We start from the raw sequence: 19321 nt of genomic DNA on the forward strand, positions 1-19321 counted from the left end.
CACTAGAGACTGATAGGCAGACAGGTCTGCCTAACTTGTCACCACAAACCCACACAGAAAGCCAGAAAGAGGAATTAAATAAAAAATCCTCAAATGAGAGAACTGGATAATTCTCCAGATATTGAGAGAGATGAAGCACACAGAAGACATTTATCTGAATCTGACTTCAGAGCTATGAAGGTAAAAGAGCTCAACAGCATGAAAAAAGATATAGTGACTACGAAAAGAAGAACAGTCCTAGATATAAAATGACATAATACAAATAAAGAACACATAGAAGGAATAGGCAGATATTAGGGAAAGCTGAGGATCCAATCACTGATATAGAACAGAGTTAAAAATATCACCCAATAAAAAAAGGCAGAAAAATTAAGATTTAAAACAAACAAACAAACAAACAAACATCAGGACCACTTACATAACAGTATTAGAATAGCCAGTGTGCCAAAAGAGGAAGGAGGGGAGAAAGGCATAGAGAAGGTCTTTGAAGAAACAATGGCAGAACACTTACCTAACCTGGTAAAGGAAAATCCCACACAAGATCAAGAGCCAAAGAGAACCCCAAAGAAGAAGTACCCAAACAAACCCGTGACCAGACACATCATAATTAAAATGACAAAAATTAAAGACAAAGAGAGAATCTTCAAGGCAGCAAGACAAAAGAAAACTGTTAGCTATGAAGGAGTTCCCATAAGGCTGACTCCTGATCTCTCATCAGAAACTCTACAGGCCAGAAGAAGATGGCATGAAGTACTCAAGTTAATGGAAAGCAAGGATCTGAGACCAAGATTACTATATCTGGCAATTCTTTCATTCAAAATAGACGGTCAAATACAGAGCTTCCTAGACAGAAAAAGGCTGAAGGAGTACATCATCTCCAAGCCAGCTTTACAAGAAATGCTACAGAGATTGCTGTAATGAGAAGGAGAATCAGAGACAGAAACTTAGCCACACAGAAACAAAATGGAAAGAAATAAATACCTATGAATAATAACCCTAAATGTAAATAGGTCAATGCTCCAATCTAAAGGTGTAGTGGAGCCAAATGGATACAGAAACATGATGCAAGTATATGCTGTCTACAGGAGCACCATCTCAAAACAAAAGACACACACAGGATGAGAGTGAAAGAATGGGAAAAATTTCCATGCAAATGGAAAAGAAAAAAAAAGGCCGAAGTAACAATACGCATATCAGAAAAAAAAGACTTTAAAATAAAGGCCATCCCAAGAGATAAAGGTCACTGCATGATACTAAAGGGACCAACCAACAAGACGATATAACCCTAGTAATCATATATTCAGCCAACATAGGAGCACCTCAATATATATATGTCAAACAAACAAATAAACAAAAAATCAAAACAAACAAAAATTCTAGAAGACTTTAACAGAGAGTGTGACAAAAGGACAGTCACAGTAAGGGACTTTTATCACCCCTCTGACATCACTGGATAGATCTTCCATATGAAAAAATAACAAGGATGCAGAGCCTCTAAAGGACACACTGGATCCATTAGATTTACGTGACATTTTAGAATAGCGGTTCTCAACCCGTGGGTTGCGACCCCTTTGTGGGTCAAATGGCCCTTTCACAGGAGTCGCCTAAGTAAAGGGTGTCCCACAATTCACGCAAGAAGTAATTTTGATAGAAAACAAGGTTTATAATTAAAAACTGCACATTTTTATTGATTCATAAAGAAAGTAAAAGAACTGCACTTGGAAAACTACAGGACATTGAAATGGAGATAAAGATATCAACCAATGGATTCATATACCATGTTGATGGGTTGGTAGACTTAACTTCATTAACATGTCCATACCACCCAAAGCAATCTATAGATTCATTGTTATCTCCATTAAAATATCAACAGAATATTGCACAGACACAAAAAAATCCTTGAAAAAATTCAAATGGTGTAAAAATAGTCTGAGGAAGAAGAAAAAAGTTGGCGGGCTCACAATACCAGATATTAAGCTATATTATAAAGCCACCATTCTCAAAACTGCCTGCTACTGGCACTAGAAAAGACATATACTCCACTGAAACAGAACAGAGAACCCAGAAGTGAACCCAAGTCATTACGCTCTAATATTAATTTACAAAGGAGGCAAGAGCATACAATGGAATCAAGACAGTCTCTTCAATAAATGTTAGGAAAATTAGAAAGATACATGCAAAATAATGAAACTAGACCACCAACTTACACCATTCACAAAAATAAACTCAAAATGGATGAAGGACTTAAACATCAGATGAGAACCTATAAAACAAACTTATAAGATTGCCTATGTAGCAATATATCAGATATGTCTTCGCAGTATCTTTATTGATACAGCTCCAAAGGCAATGCACACAGAGGGTAAAATAAACAAGTGGACTCCGTCAAAATAAAAACCTTCTGCACAGCAAACAAAATCCTGAACAAAACAACCAGAAAGCCCACTGCATAGGGAGAACATATTTGCCAATGGTATCTCGGATAAGTGTTGAATCTCCAAAGTTTTCAGGGAACTCACACAAATTAACAATAGGAAGATAAACAATCCAATCAAAACATGGGCAAAGGACCTAAATTAACACTTTTTAAAAGGAGACCTATAAAAGGCCAAGAGACATACGAAAAATGCTCAAAGGCACGAACAGTCCAAGAGATGCAAATCAAAACGACAATGAGGTACCATCTACACCTGTCAGAATAGCTGTCAGAAAAATATCAACAAACCACAAGTGCTGGTGAGGATGCAGAGAAAAAGCAACCCTTGCGCACTGCTGGTGGGAATGCAGACTGCTGCAACCACTGTGGAAAACCATATAGAGTTTGCTTAAAAAATTAAAAATGGAGCTCCCCTTTGACCCAGTGTTCTCTCTTCTAGGTATGTATCCCAAGAAATGAGAAAGGCCAATCAGGAAAGATATATGCAACTGTATGTTCATACCAGCCCAATTTACAATAGCTAAGATTTGGAAACTGTCTAAATGCCCATTAGCAGATGCACGGATGAATAAACTGTGGAACATCTATACAATGGAATACTCTACTGCTGTAACAAAGAATGAACTATTATAATTTGAAACAGCATGGATGGACTTGGAGAGCATTACAGTAAGCAAATTAAGCCAGTCAGAGGACGATAAATATCACATTATCTCACTCATTTGTGGAATATAATGAACAACATTAGCTGATGAACAACAAGACATCCAGACACAAAGAAGCATTGATCACACTGTCAAACCTTAGAGTAAAGTGCTTGAGGCAAAGACCAACAGTAGTATGGGTGTGTGTATATGTGTGTGTGTGTGTGTGTGTATACGTGTGTGTGTGTGTGTGTGTGTGTGTGTGTGTGTATGGAGGGCTAATGAACTTTGACATGAACTTTGATATTCAGCAGGGCTGAAAATCAGCATTATATTAAACGGCTGTTGGGAAAATGCTGAAGGCAATCTTGCTAACCTGATAATTAAAGTTTACTACTGATATGCCTGTCTGCTTTGCTAAAGGGCATATATGAGAAACCTACAGCCAAGTAAATGAAAGCTGATGGGTGCTGCATTTCAGACAGCCTCTCCCCAAGAGAAAAAGGTCTCCGCCTGGCTCCCCAATGCCTTCTAAATTTATATTTGTTGTCTAGTGTATTCATTTGTGTGCAGCTCCTTTCCCAGATCCTGAATCATTGCAGCAAAATGTTGCAACATTCTGGCGCCCAATGTGGGACATCTGGAGAAGAAGTCTCACCAGAGCAAAAAAAGAAGACTGTCAAGGGCATGTACCTTGGTTGCGGGGACATACCCAGTGGGGACTGTGCAGGAGGCAGCTGATTGATGTTTCTCTCTCATTGATGTTTCTAACTCTCTATCGCTGTACCTTCCTCTCTGTTAAAAATCAATAAAAATATATTAAAAAAAAACACAAAAAAACTCATTCAAGCATTAAATCTCACCATTAATAAGACACAATAAGTAAAAAGATAGTTTTACTTAAACTGTATGCATTACAGCATTTGCCAGCATATCTCTCTCCTATTGGTATTTCCGAAAAGAAACCAAGTTTGTAGCACTATTTAAAAGAAAGAAAAAGGTTTTTAAAAGAAACTCCATAACTGTGGCCTAAAAATTTGTCTGGAAGAAGAAACGGAAGGAGATTCCCTTCAAATATCTAGAAAACTGCATATAAAAATAAATGTATCAGGCCTCAAAAAGAAAACAATTTGCATTATGCTTTCCTAAAAAAAAAATTATGTCAATATACTCAAAGACTGATAGCAGAAATCCAATTAGTGTCATTCACTGTCCCCACCCAATGAGAAAGGAAGATAGAAAATAAGCCTTGTTTTAGACTGATTTAAATTAGCAAATGGAAATAAAAGAATATTCAGGGGAACATAGTTGGAATAGGCAGAAACCTATTCCTGGAGAAGTCACTGTTTTTACTGATAGTTCATCTCATGGTAAAGCTGCTTATACTGCAATGATTTCAGACCAAGTCATGCAGACCAGTCATACTTCTGTGCAAAGAATCGAATTAGAAACAATCAAGGCTGACTTGCAGGATTTCCAAAAGCCTCTTCATATTATCTCTTTATCTGCTTATGCTGCTGGCTTTGTAAACAGAACTGCAACTACTCAATTTAAATGACTCGGTGACCGAAGCCTTTCTATACTATTTGATCAAGTCCTGGTCCTTTAACAAAAGGAAATGAATATGCCTGTCAGTTAGTTATTTTATTAAACAAGTCACAGAATTTCACAAGCTTTTACATCAGCCTGCCAAAATATTGTACAGCCGGCAAAACAGATTATGAAGAAATGCCCTCCTTTCATGTTACATCTACTACAAGGGCTCTAAAATCCCAACTTGGAAAACAAAAGTGGCGGAATAGTGAAGACATCTCTTGTAAGTAGACCACACTAAGCCTTAATTACTTTAAATTTTACCCTTGTAATGCTGATGCTAAGACACCCATAGAATTACACTGGTGTCAGAATAAGCCAAAGCAAAATGGTCTGGTTAAATGGAAAGATACCGAGTATGGTTCAAGGAAGGGTCCCTTTATTAATCTTTGGTCAAGGATATGCTTGTGTATTTGCAGAAAACTCCTCCAAGCCTGAGTGGATTCCTGCAACATGAATCTGAGAGAGGAACTGACCAAACTACTCCAACTACAGATAGCAGTGCCCCAAGCAACATGCTGAGAAGACAGAGGAGAAACATCTAGAGATGGGGGATGGTGACCATGCCTTGCCACGCTAGCAGTCATCAGCTGTGCCTATGTGCCGGTGGCTCTTGACAAAGCCAAAAGAGGTCAGACCTGCATTGTCATTTCTCACCGTTTGCCCACCATCCAGAACTCGAACATCATTGCTGTCATGTCACAAGGGAACAGTGACTGGAAAGGGACCCATAAAGAACTGATAGCCCAAAAAGAAGCCTACTATGGACAAATCACTTAAATACCTGAAAACGATATTTAAAGGGACATGAAAGAACTCAATCCTTTTCATTGAATCTCCTTACAGTTGCTTTTTAGAATAACCAATATTGTCTCTCTTTCTTGTTCTTCTATGTTTTCTTCCAGTCTGAAGAAGAATCACAAGTCTTAAAAGAATCTGAGCCCAGAAGATGGCATTCACCTTTCTAAATTAATTAAGAAAACAAAAAGGGGGAAATGATGGGGCAAAGACCAAAAGTAGTTAACATATCAATGCGAGAAGTCCCACAGAAGGCGAATGGACTTTGATATTCAGCATGGCAGAAAATCAGCATTTTGTTATCCTGTTGTGGGGAAAATGGCTGAAGGCAACCTCCTAACATGAAAATTCTTCTATTGTTTACCAAACTTTACCATTGATATGTCTGTTTGCTTTGCTAAAGGACAAATGTGTATTCAAGTAAATAAAAGCTGTTTTGTCCTGGGCTTCAGAGTGCCTCTCCATTAGAGAAAAAAGCCCACAGTACACAAAAAGAAAGAGATAAAAAAGGTCAGAACAGAAATAAATGACGTAGGGACGAAAAAAAAAAATAATACAAAAAATCAATGAAACCAAGAGCTGGTTCTTGGAAAGAATAAACAACACTGATGAACCTCTAGTCAAGCTCAGCAAGAAACTAAGAGAGAGCACCCAAATAAACAAAAACAGAAATGATAGAGGTGAAGTAACAAACGACCCCACAGATATACAAAGGATTATAAAAAATTACAATGAACAACTCTACTACAACAAACTGGACAAGCTCAATAAAATGGACACATTCCTACAAAAAGACAAGCTTTCAAAACTCAATCAGGAAGAAGCAAAAATCCTGAACAGACCGATAAATACTGATAAAATTGAAACAGTAATCAAAAAGCTTCCAAAAAACATAAGCTCTGTACCAGATGGCTTCACAGGGGAGTTTGACCAAACATTCAAAGAAGAAGGAAAACCAAACTTTCTCACACTATTTCAAATAATTCAAGAGGACGGCATACTTCCAATCTATTTTTAAGAAGCCAGCATTACCATAATCCCAAAGCCAGAAAAAGACACTACAAAGAAAGTGACTTACAGGCCAATATTCCAGATGAACATTAATGCTGCAATCCTCAACTAAATTCAGCAAACTGGATTCAGCATTGCATTAGAAAGATCATACACCATGACCAAGTGGGATTTATTCCAGGGATACAAGGATGGTACAAAATCTGCAAATCAATGAACGTGAAACATCACATAAACTATTTGAGGGAGAAAAACCACACAATCATATCAATTGGTGCAGGAAAGGCATGTGACCAAGTGCAACAGCCTTTTCTGATAAAAACACTCAGCGAAGTAGGAATAGCAGAATCATCCTTCCACATAATAAAAGCCTTATATGACAAACCTACAGCCAACAACATACTCAAAGTGCAAAACAAAAACCATTTACCACTAGGACAGGAACAAGACAGGGACGCCCACTTTCATCACTCCTGTTCAACACAGTACTGGAAGTCCTAGTCAGTGTGATCACACAAGAAAAAGAAATAAATCGTTCCCAAATTGGAAAAGAAGAAGTAAATTGTCATTATTTGCAGATGACGTGATACTGTACATAGAAAACCACAAACACTCCTTCAAAAATTTAATAAACTTACTAAATGAATTTGTCAATGTAGCAGACTACATAATTAATGCCAAGAAATTTGCTAAAGGACAAATGTGTATTCAAGTAAATAAATGCTGTTTTGTCCTGGGCTTCAGAGTGCCTCTCCATTAGAGAAAAAAGCCCACAGTACACAAAAAGAAAGAGATAATAAAGGTCAGAACAGAAATAAATGACGTTTATGGCATTTTTATACACCAATAGTGAACTTACAGAAAAGGAGATTGAAAAAAGAATCCTATGTATCATCCCACCAAAAAAATTAAGACACCTAGGAATAAATTTAGCTAAGGAGGTAAAAGACCTACACTCAGAAAACTAGAAGATGTTGAAAAAAGAGATAGAGGAAGACATAAACAGATGGAAGGACAAACTTTGTTCATGGATTGGTAGAAACAACCTCATTAAAATGGCTATACTACCCAAAGCAATCTATACGTTCAATGCACTCCGCATTAAAACACCAACAGCATATTTCACAGACCTAGAATGAACTCTCCAAAAATCCATCTGTAATGAAAAAAAAGACCCTGAGCCCAAACAGGTTTGGCTCAGTGGATAGAGCCTCGGCCTCCGGACTGAAAGGTGCCTGGTTCAATTCAGATCAAGGGCATGTACCTTGATTGAGGGCACATATCAAGTAGGAGGTGTGCAGGAGGAGGCTGATCTATGTTTCTCTCTCATCGATGTTTCTAACTCTCTATCCCTCTCCTTTACTCTCTGTAAAAAATCAATAAAATATATTTAAAAAACAAACAAACCCCAAAGAGCTGCAGCGATCCTGAGAAAGAAGAACAAAGTAGGAGGGATCTCAGTACCAGATATCAAGCTGTTTTACAAAGCCACTGTTCTCAAAACTGCCTGACACTGGCACAAGAATAGACATATAGGCCAATGCAATAGAACAGAGAACCCAGAAACCAATCCAAACCAATAAGCTCAATTAATATTTGACAAAGGAGGCCAAACCATACAATGGAGTTAAGACAGTCTCTTCAATAAATGGTGCTGGGAAATTTGGTCAGACACATGCAGAAAATGAAACTAGGCCACCAACTTACACCATGCACAATAATAAGGTCAAAATGGATAATGACTTAAACAGAAAGCTGGAAACCAGAAAAATATATAGAGGAATCCATAGGCAGCAGAGTCTCAGATATATGCTGAAGCAATCTCTTCACCAACGCAGCTCCTGGGGGGATGGAAAATAAAGTTAAAGTAAACAAATGGGACGACATCAAAATAAAAGGCTTCTTCATAGCAAAAGAAACCATCAACAAGACAACAACAAAGCCCACTGCATGGGAGAACATATTTGCCAATGTTCTCTCTGATAAGGGTTTCATCTCCAACATTTACAGGGAACTCATACAACTTAACAAAAGGAAGATAAACAACCCAATCACAAAAATGGGCAACGGACCTAAATAGATACTTTTCCAGAGAGGACAAAAGGAAGGCCAAGAGACACATTAAAACATGCTCAGAGTCACTGATCACCCAAGAGATGCAAATCAAAAGGACAAGGAGGTACAACCTCACAGCTGTCAGAATGGCTATCACCAACAAATCAACAAAGGGCGAGTGCTGGTGAGGATGGGGAGAAAAAGGAACCCTCCTTCACTGCTGGTGTGAATGCAGACTGGTGCAGCCACTATGGAGAAGAGCATGGAGTTTCCTCAAAAAACTAAAAACAGAACTCCCATTTGACCCAGTGATCCCACTTCTAGGAATATATGCCAGGAACCTAGAATTACCAATCTGAAAGGATGCATGTACCTCTATGTTCACTGCAGCACAATTTACAATAGCTAAGATTTGGAAACAGCCTAAGTGCTGGTCAGCAGATGAGTGGGTTAAAAAGCCGTGGTACATCTACACACTGCATAGTATGCTGCCACAAAAAAGGAAGGGGCAGTGACCATTTGCAACAGCATGGATGGAGCTGGACAGCATTATGCTAAGCAAAGCTAGTCAGTCAGTGAGTCCGAGAAAGAGAAAAATCACATGACCTCACTCATCTGTGGATTATAATGAACAACATAAACCAATGAACAAAAACAGATCCAGAGACAGAGAAGCATGGATCAGACCATCACCCTCAGAGGGAAGGTAGGGGAGGGTGGGGCTAAGGGGGAGAGATCAACCAAAGGACTTGTATGCATGCCTATAAGCCTAGCCAATGGACGCAGACACCAGGGGGTGAGCGTGAGGGCATGCTTGCCGGGTGGGGGTGGGGGTGTGGGGGGAGTGGGGGATAAGAACACATATGTAATACCTTAATCAGTAATAGGAATGAAAAGGAACCCAGGAACATATCATCAGGTGAGAATTCACACACTCACACTCACGCACACTCAGGCACCCGCACACTCACACCAGGAGAGGGCTCTGCCGCTCTCAGTGGAAGTCACCTCTTATCTCCCAGCCTGACCACCGCTTTCTCACCAGCTGAACCAGAGGACAATGATGAGTGACGGCCCTGGTGCTCTGCGGAAAGCGACCTCTCCCTCCCGGAAAGTTCCCACCATCCAGCAGCCTCTTTTCGGCCCCCTCTCTGTCCCCACGCCCTGAGCAGGGCTGGGCTGGCCTGAGAGCCCACAGACTTGAGGACCCAGATCCCGGGGGAGTTGGCGCCGGGGCCTGTGGGGGTCCCCTTGGTCAACTGGAAACTCGGCCAGCTGAGGTCACACAATAAAGGCCGACGCCAGAGTTCCATGAATTGTTGCGTGTAAGTCCCCTCAGCGAGCTCCCACTCTGGCGCAGCAAGCGGAAGGCCTCACGCCAGCGAGCCAGGTTTGGACCTCAGGCCTTCACTCCAACCAGGTGGGAACTCATTTTCAGATGGAAAAAGCCGACTGGGGAGGGGCTGCGCGTTGCCAGTGACTAGACCAAGTTCACCCCTGGAGACAGCAAGTTCACCCCCTGAGACAGCAAGAACCCAGAGTGTGCGCTTACCTTTTCCACAGGCCGTGCTCCTCACCACGTGGACTCCTGCACAGCAGGGAGGCTGGTGGAAAGGAAGAGGTGGGGGGCTGCGCCTGGCAAGCTTCCTGGGACTGCGCCCTGGTTCCTGCCAGGGCGAAATCTCGCGGGATCACGAGATCAGGAACAAACCAAGATCAGGGGGCAGGAGGGGGGGCGTGTTTTAACAGGCCCAGAGAAGGTGGGGACAGGGGCGCCTGTGCCACACCCACCAGGCTGCAAGGGGTGGCAGAGGGTGGGGGACTGTCAGGGGGACCCTGTTCTTCCAGGCATGAGGTTGGGGGCGGTCGCGGAAGTGGAGGGAGAAACAGGAGGCCGCGACCCCCAGCTAACCTCCCACTCGCCACCCCTGGTCTGTGTTTCTGGGGACCCCTTTCCCTCTGTGGTTGTGGCTGCCACTTACCTACCTTGTTCCCTGGGCCAGGCTTGGCGCCCCACTCCCACCCCACCGCAGCCCTCTGTCTAGAAAAGAGCGCCCTGCCCTTGGCTAGCCCACTGTCCCTACTGTCTGGATGGGGACATTTTAGTAACCCCCGGGGCAGAGGAGAGCTGGCCAGATGCAATTACATTGTCTCTCTCCACAGGTGCCCTACTCAGTCTACCCCTGGGGTATGGGTCACCAGAGCTCTTTGACAAGCCTGGAATCCAGCCTTTGCTCTGCTCACCTCCCCTAAGCCTTCAGGTGATGGCAGCCTCCCTGCCTTCCTCCCGCCTCAGGAAGGGGTTCTCCTCTCACCAACAAATCCCTTTGGCGAAGTCACACCTGGGCCTGAAAGCAGAACCAGTGGGCAGGTGGCTCCTGAGGAGGAGCAGGCCAACAAAGCTGAGGGGAGGTGGGGAGGCACCAGCCACAGCCTGGTGCTCAGGCTCTGGCAGAGCTGCCCCTTAGCTGAACCTTAACCCAGGGTTCTCCTCTCAGGTGGCGCGTCCAGGGGGCACAGGGGGCCTGGCACGCTCAGTCTGACAGGGTTTGCTGCCTGCTTTTCCATAGTCTCTTTAGGAGACAAAAGTCAGGCTTGTGAGGAGAGAGGGAGAGGGGAAGAGCAAAGCTGAGGCCCAGCCCTGTCATCCAAGCTGGCCTGAGGCATCTCCTGGGCGTCCTTGGAAATCAGCTTCTCTTAGTGAGGAAGGGCATGTAATAAGAATAGAGCCGCAGTTGTTTAATCATTACTTACAAACTATAAATACGAGGCCCTGGGACACTGGAGGATGAAACAGGCTCTACTGAAAACATAGGCTGCCTCCATGGCCCACTACTCAGAAAAGAATTGCATTTTGGGAAGAGACCAGGCACAGGACCGGCTTTGATTTGGCAGCTGTGCCTGCACCCTGACCCCCTCCTGGGGTCTTCCTCAGGAAGGCTGACCATTCCAATCTCATCCCAGGAAGGGGCTGAGCTGTTCCTAAAGTCTTGGGAGATTAGCCACCTTGTGGTCAGCCTTTGAGCTCCTGAAGGGCAGATAGTAGGCCCTCCCCTCCCCTTTGCATGTGACACTTGCAGCTGGCAGCTACAGGTAGCTATCTTCTCCCCAAGAGGCTGAGAGCCGAATTTCCAGGGTGAGCGACTGCTCTCCCCATACTGACAGCATCCTTGGATAAATACTCATTGTGTGGTTCAACCCTCTCTCTGCTTAACTTGGCTCAAGGAGTGACAGGCAGCCTCAGACACATTGTGCTGCCTTTCTCTTCCCCACTCAGACTTGGGGAATATTCAGACTCTGCAAACTGTGAGACCTTATCTGAGAGGGAGAGTGGGCAGAGGACACTGCGTCCCTGTCATGCAGGTGGCCCTGCATCTCTTCAACATAGGCTGTGGGGAGGTCGTGTCGGCGGAGCGTAACAGCAGGGTGGTGAGGCTGGCTTCTTGTGTGTCCCTACCCTGCCATTCCTCCAGACGTTCCCCATGCCTATGAATGAGCAGAGTTTAAGGTTTCCAGCTACATAGATGGAGGAATGTGGACAAATGAGGCGACTGCTCTCAGCCCCAGTGAATCTGGGATTGTCACCTAGAGCAGAGCAGATAAAAAGCAGAAACAAACAAACAAACAAACAAGAACCAACTCTATTATTTTATACTAGAGGCCCGGTGCACAAAAATTTGTTCACTTAGGGGTGAGGGGGATCCCTCAGGCCGGCCTGTGCCCTCTTGCTGTCTGGGACCCCTTGGGAGATAATGACCTGCTGGCTTAGGCCTGCTGCCGGGTGGCAGAGGGCAGGCCCAATCCCTAGGTGCAGACCCTGGTCAGGCTCAGAGCAGGGCCGACTGTGGAGTTGGGGTGCTGCCTCCTGTCATGCACAGAGCAGGGCCTATTGGGGAGTTGGGGCGCCGCCCCCTGTCATGCACAGAGCTGCAGGGTGATCAGGGGTTTGGTCGCTCCCCCTGTCACGCTGATCCCGGTGCCGGGAGGTCTCCTTGCTCCGCTGACCCTGGGGCCAGGACCCCTCTCGCTCCGCTGATCCCGGGGTCCTGAGGCCTCGCGGCTCCGCTGATCCCAGGGGCTGGGAGGCCTCTCAGCTCTGCTGATAACCTGGACAGGGAGGCCTCTCGGCTCCGCTGATCCCCGGGTCCTGAGGCCTCGGGGCTCCGCTCATCCTGGGGTCCTGAGGCCTCTCAGCTCCGCTGATCCCGGGGTCCTAACGCCTCTTGGCTCCACTTATCCCCGGCCAGGAGGCCTGTCTGCTCCACTGTTCCCGGGGCCCTGAGGCCTCTCTGCCCTGCTGCTTCAGGGGTGTATGGCTTTGCTCAGCTTGCAGCCTGAGTATGCAAATTAACCGCCATCCTTTAGCCTCTATAATTAAAACATTGTATCTTTTGGAGTTGTTGCTTCAGGAGCTCAGAGCCCCCCAGCTGCAGATGGGGAACCTTTGCATCCTCATGCTGGGGCAAGCAAGCCTCCCTGTTCCCATCAACTGCCTGCCTGCCGGCGGCCATGTTGGCTGCCAGTTAATTTGCATATCTCGCTGATTAGCAAATGGGAAGGGTAGCGGTCGTACGCCAATTACCATGTTTCTCTTTTATTAGTGTAGATTGGAACTAGATATTCAGCCTAGCTCTCCCACCTCTTTCCTAGATGCATTTGGCAATTATTTGTCCTGGCGGGGTCTCCCCCATGGCCTGGGCTCTACTCCCTTCTTTCTCGTCAGGACACACGAGACCGTTCCCAAGGCAAGTTCATGTGGGTGCCTGCACTGACGCCTCTCCCTCCCCTCCAGGTTCACCTGAGTCATCCCCCTCTTCTCCTCTGCATTTCCCCCTCTTCTCCAGGCCCTGGGCCCAGCAATCCTGGACCCAGCCTCTGCCCTGTCCAGCTGTGGGCCTACGAGGTGTGCTGGGTGAGCTGAACTGCCACCAATTCCAGCACTGGACACAGCAGCCACTGGAATTTATAACCCTGCCTCCTGGGACCAACAATGTCTGGGAACCGCTCCCACACTCCTGATTGATGGTGACAGGGGAGGAGGGGTATCTAGCTAATAGACATCTGCTGAAGCCCTGTTGTTTACCATGTTTCACTCCTATCAGGCAAAGGCAACAACCTTCTGGAGAAGGTCTCTCCCTCTCTCTCTTTTGGCCAGGAGTGTGCTGGGGTGCCCAAAGGTGCTCTCTGACACTTTGGCTACTTAATAAACAGCTGAAAATCAATATCCCCAAAAGAAGCTTCAGGGTGGCAGAAACTTGGTTTCCTTTATTTCTTAACCGTTGGCTAAGAGGGTTCAGACTGGTGTCAGTTGGCTAGATAACCCGTGTCTCATGGTTTCTTAATTTTCCTGACACGTGTGTTCTGTTCTTCCTCAACTACCTGCAAATTGCCCATTCTCACTTCTGAAAAGTAACGTCCCCCCGTTCTCCTTTGTTCAAAATATATAGAACATAGTCCAATCGGCCTGGCTCAGTAGTTGAGCATGGACCTATGAGCCAGGCATCAGCATTCATTTTCCTATCAGGGCACATGACAGTTTTCAGGCTGGATCCCCAGGGTGGTGCCCACGGAAGGCTGAGGGTCAATGATTCTCTCTCATCGTTAATGTTCCTACCTCTCTTTCCCACTCCTTCCTCTCTGATAGCAATAAAAAACTTGCTTTAAAAACTTTAAAAATGTCATATACCCAATGTTGCTTCAATGAGTTTGTAATTTTATGGCTACGTCAATTCTATGTGAAACCTTCTTGCACATGTACTAACCCCTGATGTTCTCCTGTTTATCTCTGTGTGTTAATTTGTCTATTCGCCTGGCCTAGAAGAACCAAGCAGCCACAAATAAAGGAATTGTATGCATGCATACAAGCAAAACCAATGGACATAAGACACTGGGGGGTAGGGGAGGCCAGGGGATTGTCAAGGGTGGGGGGAAAAAATTAGACATATGTAATACACTCTGTAATACTTTAAGCAACAAAAAAAAAGGAAAAAATGTTAATGAGGTATTTTACCTTCAAGTTTTGCACAAAGTCTTCTTAGTTTGATGTCTCTCACAGGCCATCTCACTAAGGATTGAGTGCTAAATTGTATCTTTTTAAATCAGGAATGCTGAGTGTGTATTTGCATTCCCTAACATTTGATAAAATAGATTCATTGACACACTCAAGGTGTTCTAAACAATAACCAAAGTATATGTTACCTTGATAGATTAAAATAAAAACTCAGCTCCTCAAGTGCACTGCATATATTTCAAGGGCTTAATCATCACATGGGGTTGGTGGCTACCGTACTGGACAGGGAGGCCCTGACCATCTGCTATGTGCAGCACAGGAGGTACTACAAGGCTGAGTACCTTGTTTCCAGGGGTGGGGAAGGCTGCTGTTGGTGAAACTGGTCCCAGGGGAGATGCTGCAAGCACTGGTCAAGGGAAGACACTGCAAGGGTAGATGCTGCAGCTCTGTTTGGCTGTGTGGCAGCTGCAGCCACAATTAGGGACACAGCAGGGAACCTTTGTTTGTGCCCCAGTGTCCCCAACCTCAGTCCAGGGCTCACTAAGTTTTGTGCTGAGCAGAGGTCTCTGGGCTCTGCAAACCTCCAAGTGGGGTGTGTGTCGGGGGTGTGGGGTGAGGCTCCGGGCTCCCTAAACTGCTCCTTATATTTGATTTGCACCCATAGATGAGAAAGTGAATCATGCGCAGGTATCATGAATGTTTGTTTACCAGCTGTTGTCAACCTCTGGGTCAGGAACAATGGAACTACATCCTGCATATCAGATATGTACATTACTATTCATAACAGTAGCAAACTTACAGTTATGTAGTAGCAACGAAAATAATCTTATGGTGGGGGGTCACCACAATATGAGGAAATTTATTAAATGGTCGCATCATTAGGAATGTTGAGAACACTGGTTTAGACAGTTGTGGAACTTTGGAACAAACCTTGGCTCACACTTATTGGGTCCTGTGGTCTCAGCTCTTCGCCCTGAATAACTCTGCTCAGGGGCCTTGTCTCCATGGGGAGCCCCTCCCAGATTTATTTTTAAACATATATACCAGACACACCCTCTTGGCCAGGTCCCAAGGAGGCAGGACACTCTTTGAGGTCCCACCTTTAGGGGTCTGAAGTGAGGGGGGACAGTGAAGACAGTCCAGGCTCAGAGAAGGCCTCTGAATGAATAGGCATGAACACCTTCCCACCTCCACCGCCAACACAGGACAGCCTGCTGAGACCAATAACCCCAGGGGTAGGCTGCCCTGTCCAGCTCTGGGCTCAGGAGGCACTCTGAGAGCCTCTAGCATGTCTGGGTCCCTGTGCTCCTCACCACCCTTGATCACTGCACAGGCATAGTTTGTTTCTTGGGTACCAGTTATTTCATTGAGGCTCAACTGGAGCCATGGTCCTGGACTTGCAATCTGTCTGTGCTTTGTCTTCATTTTCAAGTTCATGAACTCTCTCTTCATGACTCAACCTCCATCAGCATTCAGGTCTCTGAAGCAGAAGCTCCAGAAGAGCCAGTGACACTGGGTGGGGAGGAGTGCGGGTTATAATGAGGTGGCCTAGCCCCAATAAGGCAGGGCCACTGCCTCTCAACTTCTGATGGATCCTGTCAGTTTGTAGCCTTCAGGGATCTCAGACCATTCCTCTGGCTACCGGTTCGGCACTCCAGCCTCTGTGATCATCTCTAGGCTCCAGCCTGGAAGGGGGCTGATGTCATTGTTTCATATCCCATTTGTGTCACTTACCACAGTGCCTCAAGCAACTGGGGGAAATGAGAGCAAACCTGCCTGAGCTCCCAGGATTCCTGCTCACTGAATTCCTGTTTCCCTGTGTCCAGGGACATTTATGTCTCCATGGCTGGAGTTCTCTCTGAACTCCTCTCACCTCTCATCATGGACACGAGGAACCTACTCCAGTTTGGTGGCCCCTTGAAAAAGAAGCGTACCACAAGAGACACCACAGATGAGAACTTCCTGTAGGCTCTCTTTCTCCTTTGACACAACAATCAGTCAATATTTCATGAGGACTGAGCTGGGGGAGAGTTGGAGGGACAAATCCTGTGCACTGTACAGAACTGACCCCCCCAAGGCCCTACGCGCTGCCCTCGTACCAAGCTTGGCACAGTGTCCTTTCCATCTTGATGAAATATTTCCCAATTGGCTCCTTTGCCCCATCTATCAAAAGATAGCATGGGGCTTTGTCTGGTGAGCAACTTCCTCCTAACTGCATTCACCTAATTTGCCTGGATGAAAGCATGAAGAAATTCATCCACCCACAGGTGTCATGAATGTGGAGTCTATGAAGAACTTCTGAACAAACTTGGGCTTGTGCTTCTGGAGCCTTGTGTACCCGGTTCTTCTCTCTTCCGTATTTTCCCAAACTCAGAGTATAGCCATCAGTCCCAGCTTGAGGAATCTCCTTGCCCCTCCTGGAGCAGAGCCTCACAGGGACCAGGGGGAGCCTCTCCTCTCTCAGGTGGAGTCACACCCTGATCACCTGTCCTTCAATTCTGTAATGCCAGGTAGGTGCTGGGCCCAGTGCCTCCTTAGACATCAAGGAAGGAAAGGGCAGAAAGTTGAGAGGTGCCAATGGATGTCACCCAGGCTCCACACGGAAAGCATCTTCCTGCCCGTGATGGGAGTGAAGGAATTCCTTAAACAAAGAACCACGTGGGAACCAGTGTGGGAATTCATAAGCGACGTCCTAAAATGTCTTTGATTGTAGGAGGAAAATGTCCTCTTTGGTTTATGGTAAGGCATAATTCAATGGGAAGCACTAGTGAAGGCTACAGAAGCTAGACTGTGAGCAAGGTTATACTGATGGATATTTCTAGGTCCTTCCCTTACTTTGTGTGCAGTCCTAAGCAGTGGGAACAGACTCTCAGGTTTCCATTAATATTAAAAGTATTTCAAGAAAAGGACAGCCAGGTCAATTTAAACGCTGTTTAAAAGTTGGTTTGGGGTAGCTCCTGTGTCTGGAACACCTCCATGTGCCACTGTGCAAAACATCCTGAGAACAGCCTCTCAGAGCCGTGTATGTGTGTGTGTGTGTTTATGTGTGTGTGTGTGTGTGTGTGTGTGTGTGTGTGTGTGTGTGTGTGTGTCACTGTGCAGGACTGGAAGGCTGGTTCCAGAGCCTAGGTAATGAGCCCACAAAGATATCCTGGTGTTAATCCCTGGGATCTGGGAATGTTACCTAATAAGGCAAAAGGGAGTTTGCAGATGGGATGAAGGCTTTGAGATGGGGACTGGGATTGTTAATTGTATGCCTTGGTTTCACAGCCCACAGGACAGGAGAGCAGCCCAACCTAAACAGGATTTCTGGGTGTGTCTCTGAGCTAGTTTCAAGAGAAGATTAGCATTTGAAGTGGTGGACCCTAAAATGATATCACCCTCCCTATGTGCACAGCATCAATGCACTGAGAACCTGACTAGAACAAAAGGAGGAACTCACCCCTATATTCATGAATCACTGTAGGGTTGGGACATCACATCCCATCTCACAGGCCTCTGTCCTCACACTGGATCTTAAACCATCAGCTCCTCCGGTTCTCAGGTCCTTAGTCTCAGGCCAAATTAGACCAACAGCTTTCCTGGGCCCCCCAGCTTGCAGATCTTGGGGTTTCTCAGTCTTTGTAATCACACCAGCCAAGTCCTCATATCCTCCTGCTGCTCTGAAGAACCCTGACTAATACAGTGGATTACGAATGTGTGCATGCAGAGTTGGGGACAGAAGATGAGCAGGAGATGGGACCACAGAGCAGAGACTGGAGTCATGTTGCTACAGCCATGGAATGCTGGCGACCTAGCAACTGGAGGAGCCAGGAAACAGACTCTCCCTGAAACTCCACAAGGAACCAGCGCATCTCTCACCTTGACTTCTGCTATTCTAAGACTCTGGGTCTTCGCAATCTCACAGGGGCTTTGCTTCTTTGTACAATATTTTTCTCCTCACAATTTGAGAAGTCAGTGTGTCTTCACCTGGCACCATGTTTCTCATCCAACCTTGCTATTTGGTGTTTTTAGGTAATGTGTCCTCAGCCTTGAGCCAAGAGCTGCCTCACAAGCAGCACCATGGTGCCTAGTCTATGGTGGGGCATAATAATAAGCCCTGATAATAGCATCTGGGCCACCTGGTGTGGCAGGCAACACCTTCCAGTCTAGAGGAAGTTGATGGACAAAGGGCAATGGGCTCACCGGGAAATAGAAGGGGTCAAGGAACCTGGTGCTGAGCTGGAAGGGACAGAAGATGGGAAGGAAGTAATCTGGGAATTGCCCCTTCCCCCTCAGCTGCCTTCCCTGAGGAATGCAGTCTTGGGACCCCAGGGGGATGTATAGTCTTAGGACCCTAGGGGCACAAGAGCCTGGATGTGGGGAAGGTACTTGCTGGGATTTATGCTGTCCTGGGATGAAGTTTGAAGTGCTGCTTCCCTGCAAGCCCATGAGGTCCCCAAACTGTTGTGCTCGATACATCATCTCTTAAAAGAGCTAATACATTCAAGGGCTCTGCTTCAGAATAAAACCACTGCAAAGACAGAGGATGGAGCCATGCAGAGGAGCCATCCTCACTAAGGGGAATAAGAAGGAATGGAGGGCAATATGCAGACCCCAGCTCTGCCATTGACACCCAGGAAATGGAGTGCCCGAACCTGCCTCAGTCAAGCTGTCTTTACCTTTGCCCACACCACACAAAGGGAAGTCCTGGGATAGCTCATCCATGAGACACCAGGACTCCCCGAAGAGAAAAGGTAGGTATCCCTTGACTGGCTCCATTACTGCATGCTG

This window comes from Myotis nattereri (genome assembly GCF_964212035.1).
Source record: "Myotis nattereri genome assembly, chromosome: Y".
In the NCBI taxonomy this organism is placed as follows: Eukaryota; Metazoa; Chordata; class Mammalia; order Chiroptera; family Vespertilionidae; genus Myotis; species Myotis nattereri.